This window comes from Solenopsis invicta, chromosome 1 (genome assembly GCF_016802725.1).
Source record: "Solenopsis invicta isolate M01_SB chromosome 1, UNIL_Sinv_3.0, whole genome shotgun sequence".
Classification (NCBI taxonomy): Eukaryota; Metazoa; Arthropoda; class Insecta; order Hymenoptera; family Formicidae; genus Solenopsis; species Solenopsis invicta.
The window spans coordinates 22,114,205-22,140,115 of NC_052664.1; the positions used below are offsets into that span (position 1 = coordinate 22,114,205).

The window sequence follows — 25,911 nt, forward strand, 5'->3', positions numbered from 1 at the left end:
CGTCGAGGAAACACTGTTTTAAAATTGAGGAATATTGCACGACGTGAAAGAAATATGTTTTAATATTGCGTTGCCGGATACGTCCTATTTATGTGAGCTTCGAGGATATTTGCACGGTCACAAGCTACGTTCATCTCATAAGGTTCACCGCTACCTCAAAGTTATATATTTATAGACGGCTTTTTTATTTCTTGAATGATGTGCGTCTTGAATAGCATACAAGAAATACCTTTTAATTTAATATGGACTCAAATCAATTATTTTATCATTATAATGGATTATAAAAAGAAAATGTTCAAAAATGTTTAAAAGATAAAAATATCGTTAAAAAACTATCTTATTTTTATTATTTAATTTTATGCGGTTATTTAATCAATTAGTTTTCGTGTGAATTATTTAGTCAGCACGTACAATGTACGTGTGAACTCTCAAATAGGAGTTAGCAAATAGTAGCTCATAAAATTGAAATTGAATTGAACCGAATTGTTTGATTGTCCCCACCAAGTTGCGCGCGTTAACCCAAACACTTTCGTACAATCGATCATCGAATTACTCAAACACTCTCAGTATTTAGATTCGAATCAGATTCGGCTCAACTTAAAACGACAAAAATTTCGGCTATTCAATTATCCTACAATCGGATAAAAACTCAGAGACAAATGAAAATAAATTGTTTACTTTATTTTCTGTTCAATGGATTGTAACACAAGCAGCAGTTGAGAAGAAACACCAAAAAAAATACGAAAAAAGAGAGACAGAAGAAAAGAATAAAGGCAAGCCATACAATTTATTATGCTAACTAATGAGTCCCTACAGAAACGGACGAAAAGATAACAAAAAGAAAGAGAGAAACTAAACATCCAGGTAGAAATTTCATATATTTTCTGACTGAAGAGACTGATTGCGAATAAACAACGCGCGCGTTATAAGAATATTATTTGATAATTAAAATTCGTAATTTTTTATTGAGCAGCACAATACATTATTTATATAACCACAGCACCTAAAAAGTTTTACATCTCTTTTCTAGATGTGGAACAGACATGAACATTGAAAACGATTGAATATTAATTAAAGAATGGAAAAGAGGAAAGAAAAATTTGCTCTCTAATAAAATAATATTGACGAATATGTGGCGCGCAGTTTGAATGAATTTGAGATTGTAAAAATTAAAAATTATTATTCAGCACTAAGAACCTGACTCACACAGCCCTGCTAACTTTATGTTTGACAAATAATTTCAGACTCTCTGCGAAAAAATCTGAATTCCACATTCTCCAAACATTTTACATTCTATTGATTCGGGATATCTAGAATTAATAATTACTGTGAAACTACATTTGTAGTTATAATTCGAAGTATAAATTCGATTCTTATAAAGATTCTAAATATATGCCTTTCACACACGTACACACTCCTCTCCTCTCGACACACAGAGGTTCATTTGTATTTTATAACTATGGAAAGCATTAAACAGCCATTACTGAAAATTGCTTCCAGATCATCTAACTCGCGGAACAGGGAATCTCAATTTAAGCTATGTCGGGGAAAGAAAAGGAGAAACCTAAAAAACGACAGTGAGAATCGTGGAAAGTGGAGAAGTAGAAATAGATGAGGATGAAAAACATCTTGAATTTGAGGGTACATTATACGTTCTACATCTACGAAATTTCTCATCGCGAATTGTTCCTCGTCACGTAGTGCTTCAAGCAATTGAATAGGGTTAAAAAAAAAAAAACGACGGAATAGGCATCGAGCGGGAAGGCACGAGGGGTTACGAATTAAGGGGTTTAATTTCCGAAGCTTAATTTACGAGCACGCGCGCGCACGCGCGCGCAGAGCTTATGGTTATTGTTACCACCTTTAACCCTCTGCGTTATCACGATCAGCAACTATGGTGTTCGACCTATACATCTGCCACGAAAGCGCTCAATATCGAGAACGCTATTATTCGCATCATTACACTAATTGCTATTTAACGATTCTAGGATTTGACAAAATCAAAACATGAACTCGCTGTTAGAAAATCGATGCGTATACGACGTAACGCACATCATTATGTGCAGATATTACTGTTTTAATATACTTGTAGCGCGAAGTTGTTCGCATAATGTCTTTGTAATTTTAATGCCAGAAAAGAGATATATATTAAAATATATGGCACAACTCCAAATGAACAAGAAATTATATGAAAAGTTTTTAACAAAATCATTTAAAGACTTTTTAACAAAATTATTTACATAATTTCTTTTTCATTCGAAGCCATGCATTTTAATATATTCCTTCTTTTTTTTTGAAAGGACGTCGTAATAAGCAGCAACTGTAGAAGAGCAAATTAATGCTTTATATTTTGTCATATTTTATGAAGATAAATTTAGATATAAGTCACAATTTCTTCTTTACAACTCAGTTCTCATGCTTTTATTTTCTGCATATTAATCATCCTTTCAAAATTTTTCTAAAATTAGATAGTAATACAGCTGAGACACAATTATAATTTTTATTAAAGATCTCATACTAAAGATTGTGTACGTGCGTGCACATAAAATATTACAATCGCAGATAATGTACAAAACATTTTCTGTAGATTTTGCTACGTTATAATTTTAAATTGAAGTGAGAGCACACAAAAAAATGAGCAAAAGGAATAAAATGGCGTTCTCGTTCTTTTTATTGTGAAAAATTGCTATATCCTGGAGAAGACGGCGAAGTAGATTTATGGTTGGGCTAAAAGACAGTAAAATAAGGGCGGGATTACTAAAATGGGCGAGAATATTTCTTCACAAAACGTAGAGTAGTATCAGGTGCAGTTACCATCGTGACGAGTCACCATCATATTGTGAACAGTTGATACCACATTAATAGTAAAACAGCTCCGGTGGGAGGAAGGAAAGATATCGCTCGTGTGGTTCCTCCCCTCTATCTTTATTATTGATAGCAATAACCAACCGACTAGTTATCAGATAGCTTTTCCAATGCATGAGAAATGCGTTGAAGCGTTTGTTTGTTACAAACAACAAAATTTTCCGCATTACAAACAAAAACGTACCTTTACTCATAAAAGTTTCAGCACTTTAATTGCCTCTCTTTTGTCTTTCGCCCGAATAGCCGATAGTTCGTGATTTTTGTTTTGTTTTTTTGTTACAAACAAAACTTTAATTCAACATTTTTGCTGTAACTACGCTCCTAGATAAGTGATGAATATTTTTTAACGTAACTGCCTTCTAATAATACTCAAGGTATATATTTTTAGAGATATAATATTTTTCTTGTTATGTCTCTTTGAGAAAAGAAAAAAATGGGGAAAGACGTGACAAAAAATAATTTTTGACGTTTTTATGTCTACATTTAAATTTATTATGACATTAATAACCACATTTATTCATAATAATTTTATAATAAAAGCTATATAAAAGTGACCGTTAAAAGCTAGGTTAAAAGCTTGCAAATTAGGTCGCATTTAAGCCTCTCTTTTTTTCAATGTGCGGAAATGATTTGAAATGATCATTTGTGAAACTTGAGTTTCAATATTCACGCTAAAAGATGAATTAAGGAAGATAAGGTCTCCAAATTAAAGACACGAACTCTCTTTCTCTCTCTTTCTCTCTTTCTCTCTTTCTCTTTTGGGAATAGGTAACATTGAAAAATCGCAATTTAATGTGAAAAGAGATTTATGAGTACAATTTCGGAGCTTCTTGTAATATCATGAAATATTTGTGGCAAACTCGATACATCAAGCATTCTCGACCAATCATCACTTGATTGGTGTTGACAGTTGTCGACGTTTTTCAACAGTTACCTCACATATCGAATAAGCGTTATATTGGAAAAATAATATAAAGAAGAAAAAAAATTGTATCTGTGAAATGAAACAATTAAAATAAGAGAATAACTAATCGAGGAAACATAAATTAGGCGATCTATTTGATTGTAAGCACTCAAATTCCCCTGAAAGCACCTATAATATTTCTCATATGCTGCAAATTGCTATTGTTGAAGTGCTTGTATCATTGATAAGATAATCTATGTTGTAAAACTTTATAATCAGCCTTAAATTATAATAGCATCAAAGAGCTCATGTGCACATGGCGTTCAACCTCTCGGAAAATTAGGTATTAGAAGCTTAAAGTCTGGCAAACGAAGATAACTTCCATTATACATTATCTCAGTATTAACGTTAAATATCACGGAATTTTCCTAATGTACTATAAATAATGCAGCAAATGCAAAGTATATGCACAGAAAAATTAACGTGTAAAAAATTTTTAAGCTGTTCGTCATATATTCTTTCAAAGATGAATACAACAAACTGCGTTAACAACAAATGTATTTCATAAAAAATATCTCATTTCTAGAAATCAAATATTTTTAAATTTAATAACTAAAATTGGTGATCTATAATTGATTAAACTGTACCGTCGACATTGCGGATGTAAAACTCTGACTTTCCTGAACCATGTAAGATTTTTATATTTTTTCTTATACGCTATTGAATATTATTCACATGTTTTGCTTCATATAGTTCTACTGCAATGACTTAGCTTTAACGTTTTTAACGAACGACAATCGGACGACGAACTCAACCGGACAAAGCTTGTTATTTTGATTGATCGCAATGGTACTAATCAAATATTTCTATAATTATCTGCTACAACTTTTTGATCGATCGTTACTGGAGATGATCTAAACAGAAGTTATCTGTGAAACATTTCACTCTTCATTATTAATAATAAAGAAAAATTTTATATAATATATATATATTACACAAAATATTTTTTTATTTTTTTTATATATATATATGTATACGACGAACTTGTTTGGCTCGTATTAACATTTCATTGATTTGTGTCGTCAGAGTTTTAATTTATTCTGTTAATTGTTAAACTATATTAGTTTCTATTTCTTGCTTTCCGTATATCATAATTGTGCACGAGAGATTTAATTTTATTAACTTGCACAATTTTGTAGACAGAGTTACATTATAAATATCATAATAAACCCACTTGTTACACATTCGTATTAACGAATCTCGCTTTTGTTACATGTACCCTGACGTATGATTAGCAATTTCCACGAACGTCACGAATTCAAGCTACATTTAATCAGGCGAGTAAATTGGATTCACGCGATATCGCTCGTTTCGAATTGTTTTTTTTTTTTTGTGAAATGTTAAACAACAAAAATAATATGTAACTCTCTCGACGATCTTATTGTTTCATGAAGTGATTAGTCATGAAATCCTTCGGTAACAGTAAAACTTAAATTGTCTGCAAATATTCCGAGGAACTCGACGGAACGTGCTTCTTGCGGCAATATATTTCGACCAGCTTAAAGAGGAAAGCACGAGCGTTCCGGTTTTCTCGAAGCTCACAAAGTATCGATCTTTCCGCTCAGACGTGACAAGAAGTCAATGTTCTGTGGCGATGGTAAGGACTGTTGCCAAAGAACGTGGCCCCAACAGATGAAATCGCTCCGTGCAAGCCAGTCTTGTCAACAAGTCAAGCGAGAAATATTAACTCTCACTTGCTGCTCCTCCGTTCACCAAATTATCAAGATTTATAGCATCATTACTCAATAATCCATTGTTCTAAAAAAAAGTGGATAGAAAAGAGGATTAATGGAAGCAAAGACGTTTTAAGATAAAAGTAGAGGTGCACAATTGCAGAAAGCGCGGCAAAATTTAGACGTTACTAAAATTGCGGATAATTTAGTTACGACAATATTGGCGTTTATATATCCGCGTTGTTATTCTCTTCCCGTAATGTCAGTTATCATCGATATCAAATCATGTTTTATATATACTTTGTGCTTACGGCAAACACACATAAACCACATTTATACGGGTCCATATATATATGTGGTTTTATCATTTTATGGAGCATCGTTGTTGCAGTTTCGTGTCACGTATTAAAACGTAGTTCGTTTCAGACCATTTTACGACAGACAAAGTATATCGACAAAATATACATATCTCCGATGCTGCGATTTATAATATTTTTTTACACTCATAAATTTTTCATTTTACAACGATCGATTGGAAAGCGGTGTGGAAATTCCAAGATAGAAAATACGTAGAGAAATCTCTCCTTTTATCCACATTACCATTATTATCATACGTTACCTGTGAAATTCCACCGACGTGAGGTATCGATAAGAGAGAGAGACGAGACATTCGTATGAAAAGCAAAAGGAAAGATATATTTCCACTTTCATTCATCGTGCGGTATTTCATCGTGCGGTATCAAAGGATGAGATTGAATATGTTCTCTTCAAGTTCCGCGAGAGATATGAGAGATATGTCTACTGTATTTTGTTACTTGGCTACGGCTTTCGTGAGAGCTTTAGTATCTCGCGACTATCGTAAATCTAAACGTTTTAATACCGTAAGGTCGATCGAACGAGTGCACGTACGCGGAAATCGAAACCCGACTATGGTCGTTAACCGATAATCTCCTTTCGGCGATCTATTTTTGGTCAATCTTCCAAATGGAAAAAAAAAAGAAATAAAAGGATATCCTGACGGTGGTGCGTTGCACGCATGTACCTGCCCTGAAATATCGTGCCTGTGCGACCAATCTGTGCCAGTATCAAGCTCGTGCTCTTGCAGCGGCGGTGTATGTACAGGGTAGATGAAACTTTTACCAGGAAAGAGAAAGAGAGAGAGAGAGAGAGATGACGTAGAATCGCGCTGCCGAAGTTGTGCTATCAGCGGAAACGCGCGAATAGCGGAAAGTTAGTGCACACCGATCTCGATTAGACGTGCCACGTGAATAATTTCCGGATATCTATTCTCCTATCTTTCTCCCTCCCCCTCCCACCCCTCTCTCTCTCTCTCTCTCTCTCTCTCCACGCAATGTATCGATAAGACGTGTCCTATTTACCTTACAGAGAATTGCATTCGAGATTTGGGTGATGTACGGCACGAGATTAAATGAAATAACAAGATTTACATTTAAATCAGAAAGATCCTACGGAATGATTCCAGAGGTCTAAATTCCCGTCGGAAGGGTTTTTAATTTAAAAGAAAAAAAAACCCAAATCGCGCAGCACGCGGTTAAGAACGTCGTAAGACAAGTAGCGCGGCGCGAGGGAAGAGCACGTCTTCCGTAATGCGCACATTTTATTACAAAGATGTATCAAACTTTGACAGGAAGCCGTACTATATGTTTCGAGTGCGAAAAGAAGTTAACCTGTCCTTTGCGAGGAATATTGTCGCGATATACGAGACAGAGTGACAGATAAAAGCCGAGAGAGGATGCCCTTTCGCCGGGATAGTTTTTCGACCACAGCAGCCGTGGGAATTACCCGGAGATGCGTGGTCGGGAGTAGAGTAAAATCGTGTGCAGCGAGGGCAAACGGAAACTGCCACGGTTTATTCCGTTTTTTTGCCTTTTTTCCATCCAGGTTGAATTGCCCCTGGCTGGCTACGCATCTAGCTTCCACACCAGCTTTTACCCTCATTTTACAGACCGCCATTTTCTTTCTTTGCATTCCACGTTGTAAAACGGAGAGACTAGTCGGTGGTATCTGACCCGTACTCCTCTACGACTTCCGCTCAGATTTCCTAAGTTGCCCAGATTTTTCGAGTTTGCCCATGCAATTGGTTCACCGTCAGATCGATTTGATGATAACTATTGCTAGTTTTACTGGACTGTACACGTACAAAAAATACATACTGTTCTTTTAAATTATTTGAATCGAGTAAATACGTATTACTCATTTCAAATTTCATAACTTCAATTATCCGCAAAACTATCATAAATTTATCATAAGTTCATCAAATTTATTCAAAACATATATTCTAAATTCTAGTAATTTGACACTTTAATTGAGATTATTAAATTAAAATAAAAATTTAATTGGCTTATTATTTTGACTTTTCTTCGATAAAATTTTACAATAATCTTTGAAAGATTATACATTCTTTTGAGTACATATAATAATAAATTTTAATAAAATTTGTGATATTTATAGTATATTTTAAGACTGTTATGAAAAAAAATATTTGTTGCTAAAAATAATTGTTACGTAAAAAGAGAAAAGTAAAGTGAGTAATCGCTTTTCTCACTGCAATAGAATTGATATTTTTCTGTGTATACGAATGAAATAAAGTAAACAAAACGTATTGAATTCTCTAGAGTCGACGCATTAAAAAAATATGCCATTAGTTAATTATAATACGAATTTAGCGATTCAGATCTAACAATAAATAACGCGTTGTTATAATAATTACATTTTTGCCTGCAATATCGTAACACAACTCCAAATTCTTTGCTAAAATACAGGCCTTGAATTATTACACAAAACATTGTGTAATTACAATTTCGTGTAATTACACAGTTTTTCTATGTACATTTCACATGTTTTCTGCTTTTTTACTTGTTATCCAAAAGAATAATGTGGTGTAATTACGTAACAGGAATTCTTACTGTTACGTAAACCCATAGAGAGTATTTAAATATCCTTCATAACTACCGCTGTATGAAATATGTTGTTATCCTGTTTTTAAACTCTCACAAGAGAATGAAGCACGCGAGATAAAAGTGTTAACATCGCAACAGTGCACAAATTTCGCCACACACAGAATTCACAGCAATGCATTTTGGCAAAAAACTTGCAGTATACGAGCAAAATTTGAGACGCGCAGCACTTTTTTAAACTTGCATCGTGAATTTTAATAGCTTTGTAACTACCTGTGGAAGAAAGTTGAAGCTGAATTTTAATGGAATTAAACGTATATATGTCAGTATTACATTATGTACAACCTGATTTAAAGTCAGCGCAGAAGATACCGCGTTCTTATTTACGGTAAGTTATTGTGATGTAACAAGTTATCAATCTCTCAGTGTCAACGGATGGCGATAATTTTCTCAACAAAGGGAAACATGTTCTTCGTCAGAGCCAGGTATCACGAAGTGTAAATATTACGTGATTAATCACAATCAGCTGGCTTATTCTCACGGTAAGAAATATGACTGAAACAAGGCACAAAAGAGCAAAAGGGTCTCCAAGATGTTGCGTCAAACGCAAATAATTACTCCACAATTGTATCTAGGTAAATGAGACAATGCCCTCATTATGGATACTCCGTCGACCATATATATTCGTGAAAGAACCCTTATATACCGGAAATCGCATTTTCAGGCCGTCACGAAAGATCCGTTTAATAATAGAAACTATTAGAGCGTAATAGAAGGGCATTGAGCCACGTGAAGCCCTTTACCTTAAACCTGCAGACCGCGTTTACGGCGACGTGACTGAATTGTATTTCAGAAATTCTCTCTTAACGTTACGAAAGAGCTAACAAAGCAATCGCGAAATCGATTCCGAAGACCGAAGGGTGCCTTTCGGTCACGGAACGGAGATTAAACGGGAATGTGCACCACGTGGCCCTGACGATTGAAAAATATCAGGGGCAATATCTTATCGCACGGACGTATCTTTCGGCTCGTATTTATCATTTTATTCACCCATGTATCTTACTTGTAATATATATGATACATAGTGAATTACATAGCCCACGCGTCTGTCTGACTTCACCAGAAACGGCTAATAGATACGGGGAGGAATGAGAAGCAACGTATCGCGAGATAAGAAAGGGCGAGAACGCCACTCGTGCGGGGAAGACGTTATCTCGAAGCCTATACACGTTAACTCTTTATCGATCGTGCTCCCCGTCTGGCAGAGATGTTTGGTAAATGCCAGCTCTCTCGATTGTCACTTTTCTGCCTCTCTCTGATCACCCATCTCGCTTTCCGTTCAATCGCGGCTACGGCTTTTCATCGCAACAATTCCGTATATTCTCAAATATTTTCGAAATAGTGAAATGTACCTGAAACGTCTATACGATAAAGCTGATCCCTCTTTGCGCTCCTTTACAATGGCGGGGCTGCAACGTACGCACTACAGTAATCACTCTCCAATCGATAATGCTACAAAATAGTTTAAGTGTACTCTTTATTGCCCCGTTTCTTCATAGTTTAATCGATTGGAGTGATCGTAGCTAAACGGTAGATTTTAATACCTACGTAGCATGTAATATTGACGTCAGTAAGAATTGTTCTGCAAAACAATGCACGACGTAAAATAGTTACGTAATAGTTACAAAATAGTTGAACGAAAGGGACAAATGCAACACCAAGATAATTGGAAAGGTTCTTAGGTGATTTTTAAAGTCGATAATCAAGGAACGTGAACATTTCTTCAAGAATATTTTTGAAAAATTGCTCACTTGTCGTTGAACAATTCTGTAAGCTCTAAATCTTACGTTTGCTTTCGATTTGATATTATATTTAACTATAAGGAACAGAAATACGTAGCACCTTTCTTGTATTTAGAAATTTTATTACTAAATCGAGAAGCGACGTGCGCAAAAGCGTATAAAATGATATCACTCGTGTGTAATGCTATCAAACTGTTTCAGCGCTACCGAGATAGGGTAACTTTAACGCCACACACGTAAACATTGCGCAAACAAATTTCATATCCTGTGTAGTCTGCGTTTCTGTGTCATGACGGAGGGCAGAGGCTTGAAGCTCTAAAGCTTCACTGCCTTCATCCATGATTATGGAAACTGGAGAGGATTGCCCAGTATATGTAGTTTGCGCATTTGCATATGACATTTGATAAGTTAGCAGTGTTGGTAACGTAATTTAAGCAAACCAAATTAACTGCTCAGGGGCTTGTTAATTGTAGCTACCTAAATTCTTTAGGCACGTCTTGCGCAACATTAACCAGAATTTCATTCTCACTAATAGATTTCACGATCCAATCATGTGATAAAGGTATGATGAATATTCTGCTACGTTTTTCGAAGACGTTTTGCAGACATTTTTCAATATCCAAGTTTTGTTTCGTACACTGAGAAAAAAGTTGTTAACTTGACTAAAATTTTTTTAAATTCTTGATTGAATTTCTTTAGTTCAAACATTTACGTTATTAAATTAAATATATATGTAGTTAAATTAAATATATAAATGTTTAAACTGTAGTTCGAGTATTTTATGTATTTAGGTTAAATGTTACGTAATGTAAATCTTACAAATATATAGATAGTTGAACTGAAAAAATTTAATCGAGCTAAAAAATTTAGTCAATAATTTTTTTTCATTACTTTTTGTCTTATTTCTTTTTTAATTGAGCATATAAAATATTTCAATTTACAATAAAAACGTAACGTGTAAAAACAAATAAATATAGCTTACGTATCTTCTCGGTTATGGACGTAGACAATTAGCTGAATATTATGAAAGCAAATGTCTAATTTTATTTCCGATATGTAATTCAATTTAAAAATACTCATTTTAATGTAACCAAATTCACATGGAAATAAAAGAAAAAGTTCCATTATTTTCAAATTGCGATTCAGCGATACAATAATAATCGCGATTCGGCCAGAGGCAATAAAATCAAAGAGAGGATTCGACCAAATTGTTCTAAAAGGACTCGACAATCCAATATTTGCAGACGACGTTATTTCTCTTGAGCATTTCGACAGCATTGCACGAAAGTAAAGCTTTTACGGAAAGGCTTGCAGTATACACGCAAATGTGCTATCGCACTTAACGTAATTGAAATAGATATTACAACGAATCACGCCTATTTATGCTGGAATGTTTAAATTCCGTTCGTCCCGGAAAAAATTTTAATATTGAGAACAAACAAATAAATAAAAATTTATATTTTGTAAAAACAAACGAGATGAAGTTTAAATGTCACAATTACCGATATTAAATTAAAAACTTTTTAAAATGTCATTTTTCCCGACGCAAAACTTTTCGCAAAACTTTTCGTCAAAATTAAATATATTATTACAATTAAAGACTCGCAAATATAATTAAAAGGTCATTCTTTTTTTTGTGTAATTATAAAATATAACACGAAGGAAATAGAAACGCGAATAATATATTCCCACAATCGTAAACGATAAGTACACAATCCGATGAAATAATTTTTTCGCATCCAATGGTGACAGCGCAAATTAAGACTCGACCTATTTTATTCGTGCATGCACTCGTGTACGGAAAGGCGTAACAAGTGGTACAGAAAACAGTACCAGAGAGTACAACGCGCGATAGATAGCGCGCATCGAGATTTCCACATTGTCATTCTATTTACAAGTCCGAACTGAGTTCGCGAACCGCGCGGAGTCGAGATCGTAGCGCGGTGTACAGTACATGCCCGTATCTCGGATCTCCACATTTGAAATCGTACACGTGCCGTACACACGTCGATGGAAATCGTACACGTCGGCGGAATCAATTCTTTCAGGAGGAACACAACGTGGACTGCTCGACGAAAGCATCATTCGCGCGCTGAATACGAGTCCGCGAGCGCGCGGCGTAAAGAGGAAATATACGGCGGCATGAGGAGAAAGAAAGAGAGAGAGAGAGAGAGAGAGAGAGAGAGAGAGAGAGAAAGGGGTAGTCTCGCTGTCCAGGGTGCGTATTCATACGCGCATTGGTCCCATGACGAAGAGCCAGTTGTACGGTAAGAGAAGCGTGGAGAAGCGTCGGCACGTACCTATATAGATACCTATGTACGGGTCATGGCGCATGTCAGACCGGCAAGGGTGCGGCAGTGGCAACTCCAAGACTAAACCGTGATACAGGGGCGGACCCATCCTTTTGCCATTCAATCCAGTATTTTCCTGCTGCACCTAATTGCCGCCAGCCCGCGCTCATTCTCGTCCGAGCGAATTGGATGAAGCCGTTCCACCTCTTCCCGCGCTCGCGACGAAAATTCCGCTCTACCGTGAACGACACTCGATGATCGTCCCTAATAAGTAATCTACGTATGTAAAAGTTATACGAGACTTTTACCTCGAGTTACAAAGTCGTCTCCCTCCTTGGAAACTTTCGTGATAAAGAAGTTTCCGCAAAGTTTCGCTCTTTTTTTTTTCTACTTATTACTTTTCCATCGCTCGATATCGTAATCTCCCCTCGGTGCTCGAAAGTTGTACGGTGTATCTTGCTAAATACACGGGAAGGTATCCGTTCTACATCCTTATTATTTCCTCATAAATATGTACAAATTACTTTACTGATGCATTTCGTGTAATTTTCCTAGCTTTTATTTACTAATTTACCAATTAAACCCTCATTAATATGGACTGATATAATTTACCTTTTACGTGCGTATCTGCATGTGATTGTCGATAAGTGCCATTTTATCATTGCGTCAATGAATATTACAGATACGCGTTTTAATTAATCTATTGATGTAATTGTATATATATTGCGCCCGAACTAATGCGAAATCTTTTACGATATATGTTTGCGTAGTGCACCGCAATTATTCCCGTGCGTCATGCAGTCCACAATAAACCGCGTCACAACATTCGCCCATCTATTTATTTATCCGTCTATCTTCGACTGTTTCATCGACTCTATCGCCAGAGTGCAAACATACCGGAATCCTAATCTGGCACCCTATATCGTGCAGTGCAGCAACCCTTACGAGCTATCCCTAACTTCATAGGTCGAACACAGGATGCTCGGCCGTTTCTCTTCCTCCCTTTCCCTCCCCTCCCACTCTCTCTCTTTCTCCTGGTTAATTCGACCAAGTTCCTGCGTCACGAGAGACGGCCGGATGTTCGTCGGAGAATGGTAATAATTGAGCCGAGTTTGTCTACCATCTGACGGTCCGCGATCATTTGAGATAACGCGATTAGTTTCACCCGGGTATAATCCGATCTGTATGTGCGGAGATGACAATATACCGGTAACCCAAAGCAAATCGATATCTCTCATCCAGAAACACATGATGTTTATGTGATGCGAAATCTATGCGCTGGATCGTGCAGCTTCCAAATGAAAAGCACAAATATACTCGCCTCAATGCGAGTACGTGGCTGGCATTGTGGGTATAAACGACCCCGAATTTACATCGATAAAAATTCCACTCTCTTTTTGGCACGTCAAAGGAAAAAAGCGCTTCGAATAAACAATCGTCCACCAATGTCGCCCGTAAACGTTCGTTCACGTTCATTATTGCCATTGCAGCTTAGTATTGATCCGCCTTTTAAATAAACACAGAAATGAGTATTTCCCGGGTGTCAATGAGCGTTGAATACAATTATTCGAATCCGCCCTCGAATCCCTCGAGCGAAGCTCGACAACAATAGCGCGAGAGTCCGAGGTACGAGCGCGAAGCTCGACAAACAGAAACTCGACGGACGCGAACTAGAAAGTAAACGCGTTAGAATCGAGAACCGTTGCGTCGCGAGCTTTCACCAAAATTCAAACGCCAAAATTGGCCTCGCCAAGTTTCGCAATTGCGGATCCCCCATGTTTGATAAATGAAACGATTGACGTCCGTTCAATCGCTAACGAATTCCATCAGTCGACCCGCTGTCACGCAAACGGATTAGATAAGATATTAATTAATCGTACTCATGACTGTTTGAACGTACGTCGATCGACGAAACGATTAAATCAAATAATATGAGCATTTGTGTAATAAATATGAACGCAATCTAACGTGCTCTCATATTGTGGATGATATCTGTATTATTAGAAAGGCAATTACTAAATGGATATTTTAGCATAGGACATTTTAGATAGGTACTTGCGTAAAAAGCATGCAATGTTTATGAAATGAAGTATGTGACAGTATTTTGAAAAAAAAAACTATTCCACAGTCTTGATTACATAGATATTAAAAAAAATTCTGCTTATTAACAGACGCATAGTATGCATGCATTTAAAAATATCTCATCGCACGATTATGATTATGTGCGTCGCACGCGATTGTAAGATTAGGACAATGCGCGGATTAATTACGCTTGGAATCCCCAAAGACGACCTCATAGAATATTACGTGCGCTTCCATGACTACTTTAACTTCGGCCTTTAATGCCACTTTTGTGACTGGAGATGCTATTACGACGCGATATAATTCTTTTCGTAATTATTTTAATATCTCGGATTATATTGTCCTAAGAGTTTGTATCGTCGCACTTTGATGTCTGAAGCAAAGCGCTTATGACTATTTTGGAACCTATTGAAAGGTTTCATTGCGTTTCTCTAAGCGGATCTCAAGTTGTTAGCGATTCTTTGAAACTATGGGTCTAGTAAGCGGCTTTATAAGCCGTTTTGAAAGTGCAATAAATCAAGTACAAATAGGATAAATAATACAAAAATATACTTGATAAAAATAGGTCTTTTTCACATATTTTCTAATTTTAATTACAAAAAAAGAGACCTGCAAAAACCAAACAAGTCCGAAAAGTTCCATTTTCAGGAAACGTAAATACTCATCTTCAAACTAATTGCTGTATAAACATGATAATTTTTCTGCGGACGTATAATAGGAATAAAATTGTAAGCTTTGAGTAATATTTTGCTTTTACCTATTTAAAAGACAAAAGTAAAAAAATCTCTGGATGGATTTATTTGATTCTTGCGAGAATTTTATATTTACTACCTATTTATTCTATAACACTTTACATTTATTGTTTTTATAACATTAATACTGATAAAGATGAAGGAAATATTATTTGAAATATAAAGTCTATAAGTTTGGACAACGCTTGCGGCTTTCTCGCATCTCATGAAAAGCAAAACATCTTGATGAAAATAAAATCATATTATGATTTTTTAATTTAATATAAGGCCTTTCTTATTTTAGGTCTTTTTACAGTCTGCCAACTTCATTATGTATATCCAATTAATTTGAAAATGTTACGTTTTTTTCATTTTAAATTGTTTATAACTAAAAGTACATTGCTTCAATAATTAAAACGTAACAGTTTATATTTTCAGAAACAAATTACAAATTATAAATATAAATGATATTAATATGTACATTTAATGTACATTCAAATGTCAAAGAAGTATTGCGGAAATTGAGGAGAAAAAGATTGAAGAGAAAAAAGTGAGGTTATATGTACGATTGCACCTGTGAGAGTTAAATGCACATCAATTATCCTAAATTACATGGTCGATATTCAAATACATAAGTAAAAATTCTTAATTTAAATTTAAAAGTATTATTCGGAGATAATCATCATGATTGCCTTGTATTATTATTTACATGTTTGTTCACGTGAACAATCAAATATTTTAGAAGACAGTAGCTAAAAGCGTTGCCTAAATAATATCTCATCAACTTTTTACTTAAATTTTTGAGTGTGAATGATCTCTATAGATATCATAGATGGCCTAGAATGCGAATGACATTTACAGACGTCATAGAATTAATCGCTTTCTCATAAATATTAAAATTAACGGATAATGATTTTTTAGAGATTTTTAAAGATATATCAAGAATTTCTAATTTTTAATAAAATTTTTTAAATTTTTTAATATAAATTTCAAATGGCGGTTTTAAAAGTTACAAAATTTTTAAGCACTTTGTGAAATGCGATAATGAATTCTTTTAAATAGCTGTAAAGAGATACGAGTACGTAGATTTAAAATTGAAATTTTTAAATTTGCTTGTAAAAATCTAACATAGTAAAATGGTATTTTTAAAAATATATTTTAAACAATTTAGATAAAATTTTTATATAAAATAAATAAACCGTCTTTTATGTAAATTATAAATTTTTTTCATATTTTGAACGTGATTCTTCATTACCGCTAAAAAATAAATAAAAATAAAAATTGCAAAAAGTATAAAAATCGAAAGGGACAAAATGAAATATTCTACCGTTTTTTTTATATGGTACATTTCCAGGCCATAAAAAATTTAATTAAAAATTTTTATCAGCTAATTAGATAAAAAAATGGTTAATTAATAAAAAGCTTTAATAAAAAGTTTTGTGACTAATAACTCCAGAATATTTTTTCCCCATAAAATAAATTTAATGTATTACAACATTTTCGACATTATACGTATGTATATGTACTTATATTTTTTCGAGAATATGAATGATTATATTGAGATTAAATATTTAATGTAGTTCCAAAATGTACAGAATACTTTCCTGTATTAATTTAGATGATAATTTAATTTTTAAATATAAAAATTTTTTAAAGTCCTTGAAATAAATTTAATTTGTGAAAATTTTGAATTTTAAAATGACGGATTCAATATTGCGCACAATTCCTAATAAAATAGATTCTATTAATTTTAGATTTAGTTTTCTACTTCTTTATTTAATGATATTTCTGAGATTTTAATATAGCAGAAAAATTTTTCACTACAGAAAATAACAAATATATATGTATATCAATTTTTTGGAATAAGTTTTGGATTTTTCTAAAAATGTACGCATTAAACAAGACTCACTTATATGATCATTGTTATGTATGAGGTTTATCAAAGGATAATGCTGCTAAACATTTAGAAACTAAAATTGCACTCAAATTTCCAAAAATTAAAACATTAATTAAAGACTAAATTAAAAATAATTGTAATGTTTAAGAATAGAATAAACTAAAGAATTTTTTTATTTTTTATATTAGGAGGGTGCAGGTGCAGGAGATTTCGAGTTCAGATCAGGTCGGGAATTTTTCTCGGGATCGGGTCGGGACCCGAAAGTTTGGGTAATGTTCGGGTACCCATAAGTTTCATGTTACCCGAACGTTATAAACTTTCGGGTCCCGACCTGAGAAAAATTTCCGATCCGACTCGAGGCTCGAATATCTGTAATATTCGCACACTTCTACTTTTTGTGTTTATTAATCATTTTGAAACTAACTTAAAATAATGTTTAGTTTTATTGTCATTTGTAATTTATTTTTGATTCGGGTTTTGGTATATTAATAAGGTCCAATGTTTAAAACATTTTTTGTTTAATTACAAGTATTTTATGTATCTTAATTTGGTGAATAATTGATATAAAGATTTGATTCTTTCAGTTTATTTTAATATCTTCATAAAAAGAATTAAAAAAGAAAATTAAATGAAATGAACTTTTGGCTCGGATACTTTATTAATAAATTTTTTTCATCTGTCTCTATGTATTAGGGTCTTCGACGTCTCTAATTATAAATTTGATTATAGCATTTTCAAAAAGCATTTCAAATACGACAAAAAAATTTGCAAAAATTTTAATAAAATATATTGTGTTTAATTTTTATCTTACGTAACCTTTGTGTAAATTACTTAGATAGTCGTGAAAAGGATCTTGCTATGACCTAAAAAGTTCGAGATAGCATAAAATCAATAATAGCAATGATAAGTAACAACAAAGAAGTTTAACAAGACAGAGAGGATCCACCACATGACGCGTTTTCCCATGTTGATACGGACGCCGAATATATAAAGTGAGTAAACGATAACAGAAAAAGTCAATCCATTGAACAAGGGGCGAAATGGTATTGGAAATGTAAGAAATTCCGCAGACGTGGCAGTTCTTTTCTCTTTCTCTCTCCGTAAATATCATTTGAAAACACATGAAATTTTGGTTACCAGCTTGAAAATGCGACGGAACTTTGCTCGCGATAGAATTTTGCTTGCGTAAGTGGAGGTAATCGAGAAAAGTTACGAATGGTATGGCACGGGATGGGCGGCCGAGATGGATGTCCGGATCGCGCTATCGTATGTACGAGTGAGAGACGCTTTATGGATGAAGAGAATAGATGGTAGACGGTGGTACAAGGAAAGCGCTGGTATATCAACGGGGATGCGCAGGAGCACAATTTCAGTCACGTACGAACCATTCTATTTTCGTTTCCCGAACGAATCTTGCATTCTGTGAAAAGGAATTCCGTAAAAATATTCAACGCGATGCGACAAGTGCGAGGTAAATGCGCATAATAGAGAGTAAAATTATATAAAAGCGTGCGAGAGAATCTTCGGTCGTATTCGCGCGCGTTGGAAAATTCAGCGTGAGGGAAGACTCCTCTCTGCACGAGCGTTATACAGTTTGTCATACTTATTGCCGACCAAGATTATTTCTCTAAAGAGCACGTCCGGCTTATTTAGGTACAAAAGTTACACTTATAAAACATCATGCAAAACTGAAACATTATTTCGAGCAATGTTTCAAAGGAATGTCACGGCGATAAAAGAAACTTTCGTACGCAATATCACGGGAAAGCGTTTTTGACCGGCGAAATACGTGTGCGCATTTCCATAAAATGAAAATACCGTCGCTTGAGCCTGGGACCAAAGGCCATTCGCAAGGTTCAAACCATTCGCACTTAGTGTTTATATACTTTTAACGCGCCCGGGGGAATATGCCCGGGCCCGCAACCTTCCTACGTTAATCGGATCTAATGTCGCCGCGTATCTTAGCAACAGACCAGAATTATACTTGCATCGTGTCTTATTATTAGCTATTTTAAATTTGAGCCGCCACGGGAGATACTATTGATCGATCAGCAGCCGCGACTTTATTTAGCATTTGAAACGCACACGTATCTCTAAATTGAAAACTTTCTTTATCTCACCGCGAGCGCGCGCGCAGAAGAACGAAGATCTGAGATTACGTGCGATCGGAGACATCGAATATCACGAAGCTCGACGACAGCGACGCGATGTTGCGAACGAAGGCAGGTTGTAAAGTCGGTTTACGATAAAAGCCGCTATAAAGAGGCAATAGCAAAATTAAAAGATCGGACATATAATCGGGAACATTCGCGGTTTATATTCCTTGGATGGCCGTCGGATGGTGTGGAAATGCGGACAGGTAGAGGCGAGATAAGGCTAAGGTTCATCGCCTAGCAACGATGAGAGGGAATCTCGGAATCTCTCGGAAGCGAGAGAAACACACGGCCGAAATGAGCCCGGCACGGTCACGCTAATTATAGGCACGAATTATAGGTACGAAGCGCGTGGGAATCTCGCGCTTTAACTTCCGCGATACGCCGGACAAGATTTATGACGATAATTACGGCATTACTGCGGGCTGCAGCTGATGCGGAGCACCATCGATCGATCACAGGTCGCGACAAGTGCGAGACAACTTGATGCAAATTTACCTAAGCCCCTTTGAACGCCAGACGATGTTACGCCTATCAAGTCCGTCGGCTTCTCTCAATCTTAACGCGCGTCGAACTGTAACGCGTAAAAAGAAGAGAGAGAGAAAGAGAGAGAGAGAGAGAGAGAGATCGGCGGATTTGCTGCGGATTAAGGGTCTCGTGTTCTGATATGCGAGCCCGGTCGGAATGCGCTGACAACGCAACATTTTTAATAGCTTTAACGCGTAAATCTCAATCTACAGGGATTTCGTTTTTACGCATCGGAAAGTTGGAGTAAATGTTTCTTTTCTCTGAAGAGCAACGACACACATACGCACGCACGCACGCACGCACGCATGCACACACCGATGTATTATCTGCCAAAATAATATATAACACACACAAATGTACGTATATTAAGTGATTTTGCGCTCCCGAATAATCCGCTCTAAAGTTTCTTGAATATCTGGTAATCCTTTGCATAATGCATGGTTATGTAAGAGCCCTATCATTTAATCCACGTAAGACTATTGCAATACAAATTCGTTCTTTATGCAAATTTTAAATACGTTTTTAAACAGTTTTCGAGCATTGCCAGTATTCTACGTTATTAGTGTTAGAGTGAAAAAAAAGTACCGAAATGAATTTTAAATTCTGAGAAGCACGACTGAAATTTTTAAGTGAGCTCGCCGGAAATTAAAAGCTACGCAGAGCTTGAATGCAATTTTCGCTTTGTGTTCTTTCCGCGCGGCGTTTTCTAACGATAAGGCATAATAACCTGAGATATAGTGCACAACTTTAAGCATCTTCAGTATCATACGTGCTCAAGCTGCAAAATACCTTTATCATAATTCTGCTTTGCCTTTTCCCTGTGTGCATAAGGGTGTTGTAGTTGTTCGCGCATCCTTTCAGAAGTTCTTGCATAAAATATGATCTAATGGCATTCGCGCTTTAAGCACTGCGTTATAAATGGCCGCAAAAAGAAGTAGGGCATATACATATATTAGAAATGTATATATAACGATATTTTATATATATATATATATATATATATATATATATATATATATATATATATATAAAATGCCATTTAAGATTTTAATATCGTGCTTTCGGATTCCACTTGCACACTCTCATCGTGAACGTGCTACTACTGTTTGCTTCTCCTCGAACGACACTAAGGAATTCTATAAAAGAAGATCCTCAATTGTTCACATTGAATACGAGGCAGCGTTAAGACTAAAACACACTCGAACGCGATGCTGCGTTTATACTTGAGCTCTTTACGCGCAGAAAGCATTCCATTTATTTACGATATCGCGACGCAATCATAATAATAATATTATTATTCATGTTTAATTAATTTTCAACATTGTTTAATAATAATAATTAACGAAATAACAGCTGAATAAGTAACTGCAAATGCAAATAAAAATAAATCTCTCTCTAGTATATATTGTATAGCTCAAAAATTGTGTTTTCTTTATGTAATAAAAGAATACAAATATATGCCATATATTCATATTAGTAATAAATGTTCGTTCAAGAAAGAAATTGTTTTATAAATATATCATTACGCATTGAGTTATAAAACAAATATATAGTTTACTTCCAGAAAGCAACGAGAGATTTTTCTTTTGACAGAAGAGGGAGAAGTAAGAAAAAAAATTGTGCAACAAGGCGTCGTATACGCTGTTGCACTATTTGGAGTACAATAACAAATGACGCAGAAAATGAGAAGCAGGAAGGAAAAAAAAAAGATGCACAATGATGAAGCATTATACACATTTTGTAAGAGAAACCAAGCAACGCGACGAAGAGAAAGGTATGACCGCAGCTCCCAAAGAAAGCTTTCCAACGGAAGGAGCTATATCGGAGCACGCAAAATGTTATTTCAGTATTATTCATTATCAGAAAAGCTTTCGTTATGTGAAGCAGCACTTTGATCGGTTATTAAATGTTTTATTAAATATTTTGTAAAACCGTATAAAAATATATAAAATAAAAATGGTAACTCGCACTCCGCGTAAATCTGAAGGGAAAACTGCATTGTATGAAGATATTGTTTTCTTCTCGTAAAACACGATTAAATTACAATTCTCTACAAAATCTCATTTCCCACCATGTTCGGATTTTCCATTATGAAATTTCCCAGTGGCATATCAAAAAATTCAACTTTTAGTTGTAAAAGTAGAAGCTGAACGTTTCTTACCCGTAAGACACGTAAACTCTTACAATTGCTTTCTCAGTTAAAAAGAAAGGAAAAGATCGAAACTCATACTACTTACGTGATACGCCTCGCAGTGATTTTACGATGGAAGATACAATGATGATGTCTTCACGTGTGTTTTACTCTCAGAATTTGGCACAGGCAGGTTTTATCCCATTCAAATACTTTTCACTGTAATTAATACCAACAATTTAATTAGTAGAAAATAACATTTCTTTATCCCTATATAATTTTGTGTAATTATTTGTATATTATTTGGTATAATTATCTTTCTTCATAGTTTTTAAGCAAAAAGTGTCTTTTTATTAACTTTTGGAGGCATCACCACACTGCTATATTACTTTCGCAAGTCTAGATTCGAAGCAAGATCTGCCTCAAAAGCAGATATATTTCCCCAAGCGGCTATTATACGTAAAGACAAACGAACTATGAGCTCTATAGAGTTTATATACAAAGACACGACAATATATAGATACGTGAATAAAGACATACATAAATTTATACTGGCGGAAATATTCTATAACTTTGTTCGGGGCTTAATTTAAGGGATTAGTAGAAGAGAAACGCATCTCTCGTTTGCCGTTCTATACTTGCTCGACGCTTAGTTAATAAAACTGTCTGCAGCTACGTTAATTTTTCAACTTTTGTTATAAAACTTATGGATACATTTTTGAAATATTAAAATAATAAATTATACAAAAAAAAGAATTTGATTTTTCCGGTTCCGTTACACGAATCTTTCTCAAGAAAAACAAATAAAAAGTTTTAAAGATTTATTTGTAAATGTTTTTATGTACGAACCCATTTATTAATAAAAATAATTTATATATATATATGTATAAAAGAAAACATGCATTATGGTATAAAAAACAACATTTCCTCGTTATTTCATATACATTTTATTTACATATAAAATATTAAATTTACTTAATAATTCATATTGTAATTATTTTGTTATTTTTCAACTGGTATACCGCGGTAGATATATGGTGTGCTGTAAAGACTTTCGAAATTTGTCACGAAAATTTTAATGACGGTAAAAAGCAAAAAGTTTAGAACTAAGTAAAAATGCAAATGAGGTGCAAGGTATAAATATATTTTAAAATTGTAAAAATTATCTAAATTATATTTTGATTATTCTCATTGTAACCAAAATGATATCAGTAAAATTATTTTTACAATATATGATAAAGTATTTATCATATATTGTAAAAATAATTTATTCTCATTGTAACCAAAATGATATCAGTAAATTATTTTTACAATATATGATAAAATTAAAAACTTTACTTTCTATTTTTAAATGTCATATTAGCGATATCTACTAAAAGATAACTATAATTATAATAGACAATTAGGGAATGTTAGAGAAAGAGAGAGCGAGAGAGAGAGAGAGAATAATGCTGATAAATTTAGTTTGTTATTTAATATGTAATTGAAAAAGGTTGAAAAATATTGTTTTAGAATAATCTAATTAAAAAAATATATATAATATTCTAATTTAATATAAATAAAGCTTTTCATAATTAACTTTTAATTTAGTTTAAGGTAATTTAATTTTAATACAACTTTTAACTGAGCTAATTTTATATTCACGCAACTTTTAACGTAACTAAATTAATTTTATAATACATTAACTTTAACTTGATTTAGTTTAAAAAATATTAACTTATCCAACTTTGATAATGACTCTTGTTTTCTATTTTTAAACTTTCTGATCTCTACTTTTTTATATTTTTATCTTTATTTATTAAAATATACAATAAAATGTAAAAAAATACTTGAGTGTCAATATTAATTTAAAGCTTTTATTTTTGTAATTTCAGTCGCAAACACCGTCTCATGTGCATCGATCTGTATTGATCTTATAAAATTTTTACGTGAAATATTTTTACATGAAATATTTGATTTATACAGTCACAGATAATCGCACCTACTTGAAATAAGAGGTTTATATTCATTCTCACCTTTTTATATTCATTTTCAGAGCTCAGATTTAATCTTTATTTTTCACAATATTCTTCATAACAATGGATACGTAAACATGGATGTAATAAAATATTCGTCTAACAAACCGTGCAGACACATTAAAATTAAAATAAAATTTAATTTAAAGATAAGTAAATATTTTTGAGAATATATTTATATAATCTCTTCAAACTACAGTAACGCACATAAACCCCACATGACCGCAAGTGATTATAATGTTACTATTTGTTTTTTTTTATAATAAAACTTTATAGAAAACTTTCTCAAATTTTCCTGTAAAATTGTTATAAAAATAAAGTTTTGTTATCTTGAATTATTTAATTCGATAGCACTTAATTGATCATGTTCTAAGTCTTTAAATAATTAAATGCTTAATGCAATAATATTAATGACTTTGCTTGCATTACACCTTTGTCATTACTTTGATTGTTGCTAAATCTCAACTATTCTAACATGATATTTTCACATTAACTTTCCAATTTAATAAAATATCTTTAACTTATTATCTGCTGCTTTACTCGCACAGTGCACGTGTCTTGATATAAGCAAAATATGTATTCGCATTTTTTCATATTTTCTTGCATGACAGCATGATCCATTTGATGGCAAGCGATTCCGTAATATCGACTGATCCGGAAAAACACTTCGGAAGCAAACAGAATATCCCTGCTTTAAAATGCACCCAAATTTCAACGGCGCGACGAGAGGGATCGTGGGGATTTCAGTAAAAAAAAAAAAAAAATCAAATTTTTGAATAGACTATATATCCTTGAAAGAACACTGTTGAACTATTGGAAAAAGCTATTGGAAATAATTGAAAAACTATTCGAATCCAGTATTGTACACTTTCAGTTCCAATTTTCAGTTTCAATTTCCAGTTTTTTTTTTTTTTTTTTTTCAAATTCTTTCAAGTTCAGCAGTATTTTTCTATAAAAGATTCGCGGTAGATCCGCGAGACACGCTCTCCTCCGCACGCGGACTGCACAATCGTTCAGCTCTTTACCTTAGTATCCGCGCGACGACAGCCTATCGGTATTTTGGATAATTTCCCTCGAGTTCTATTTAGCCGGGCGCATTTCTCTTTGAACGACAGTTCATCGATGAGGACGACGGAACGCCGAAACGCCGAAACGTTTCCGGGGGAAAATGGAGCGACAGGCGGAAATCGCTAGGGACACGTGCCGCGGGACTGGAAATAACACGCGCCGTACGTTTCCTCGCGTACGCAGGAAACGTGAAACTTGAGCTTGGGGAACAAAACGAGACGGCGGCGAGGAGAAACCTGTCGTCACGACAGTTGAACGCGTACTGAGAGCGTGAGACGCGGCGTACCACTGGCCAGCTGTGGGCGTCGCGGCGCCGGCAACTACCACGACGACTGCCACGACAATGATGTCGACGTCGACCCATACTAGAGCGATCGAGGTTCATGGGGGTGTAAAGGGGATGCGCATGCTCCCGAAGCTCTTCTGTCGCGTCCGATTAAACGCAGGTTCCTTCCACGTCGCACCACCATCCCCCTCCGCTACAGATTCACATTTGATCTCACGTTACTGTCGCGGCCGGACGAGAAGCCAGTGGAAGAATTATTATCATCGAACACGGAAATAGCAGACGAATGGAATGCACTTTAAAACCATCGACCATCGCCCCTTTATATATAGCTCTATGCGCTTTCATGCCCGAGAGCAATTCGTGCAAATGTAGAATCTAATACAATTTCGTATGATATTCGCAGTAAAATGTAAACGTATCGGACTATTGCTATAACCATTTTGTTGTGCTATAATGCTTAAATTACGTCGCGTAAATTTTATCAACAAAGAGTAGATCAAGTCG

At 34.6% G+C, this 25,911-nt stretch overlaps 1 protein-coding gene across 1 annotated transcript in view; it reads right to left on the bottom strand.

The window, feature by feature from the left end:
- The window catches only part of LOC105203747 (somatostatin receptor type 2), a 58,688-nt gene extending 33,110 nt beyond the window's left edge, over positions 1-25,578 (bottom strand). Inside the window, exons 1-2 of the mRNA XM_026131354.2 lie at positions 25,076-25,578; positions 22,142-22,254 (exon numbers count right to left, since the gene is read on the bottom strand). The gene's annotated coding sequence lies outside the window, so the exon portion shown is untranslated. The remainder of the gene's footprint in view (positions 1-22,141; positions 22,255-25,075) is intronic.
- Positions 25,579-25,911: the final 333 nt, after the last annotated feature.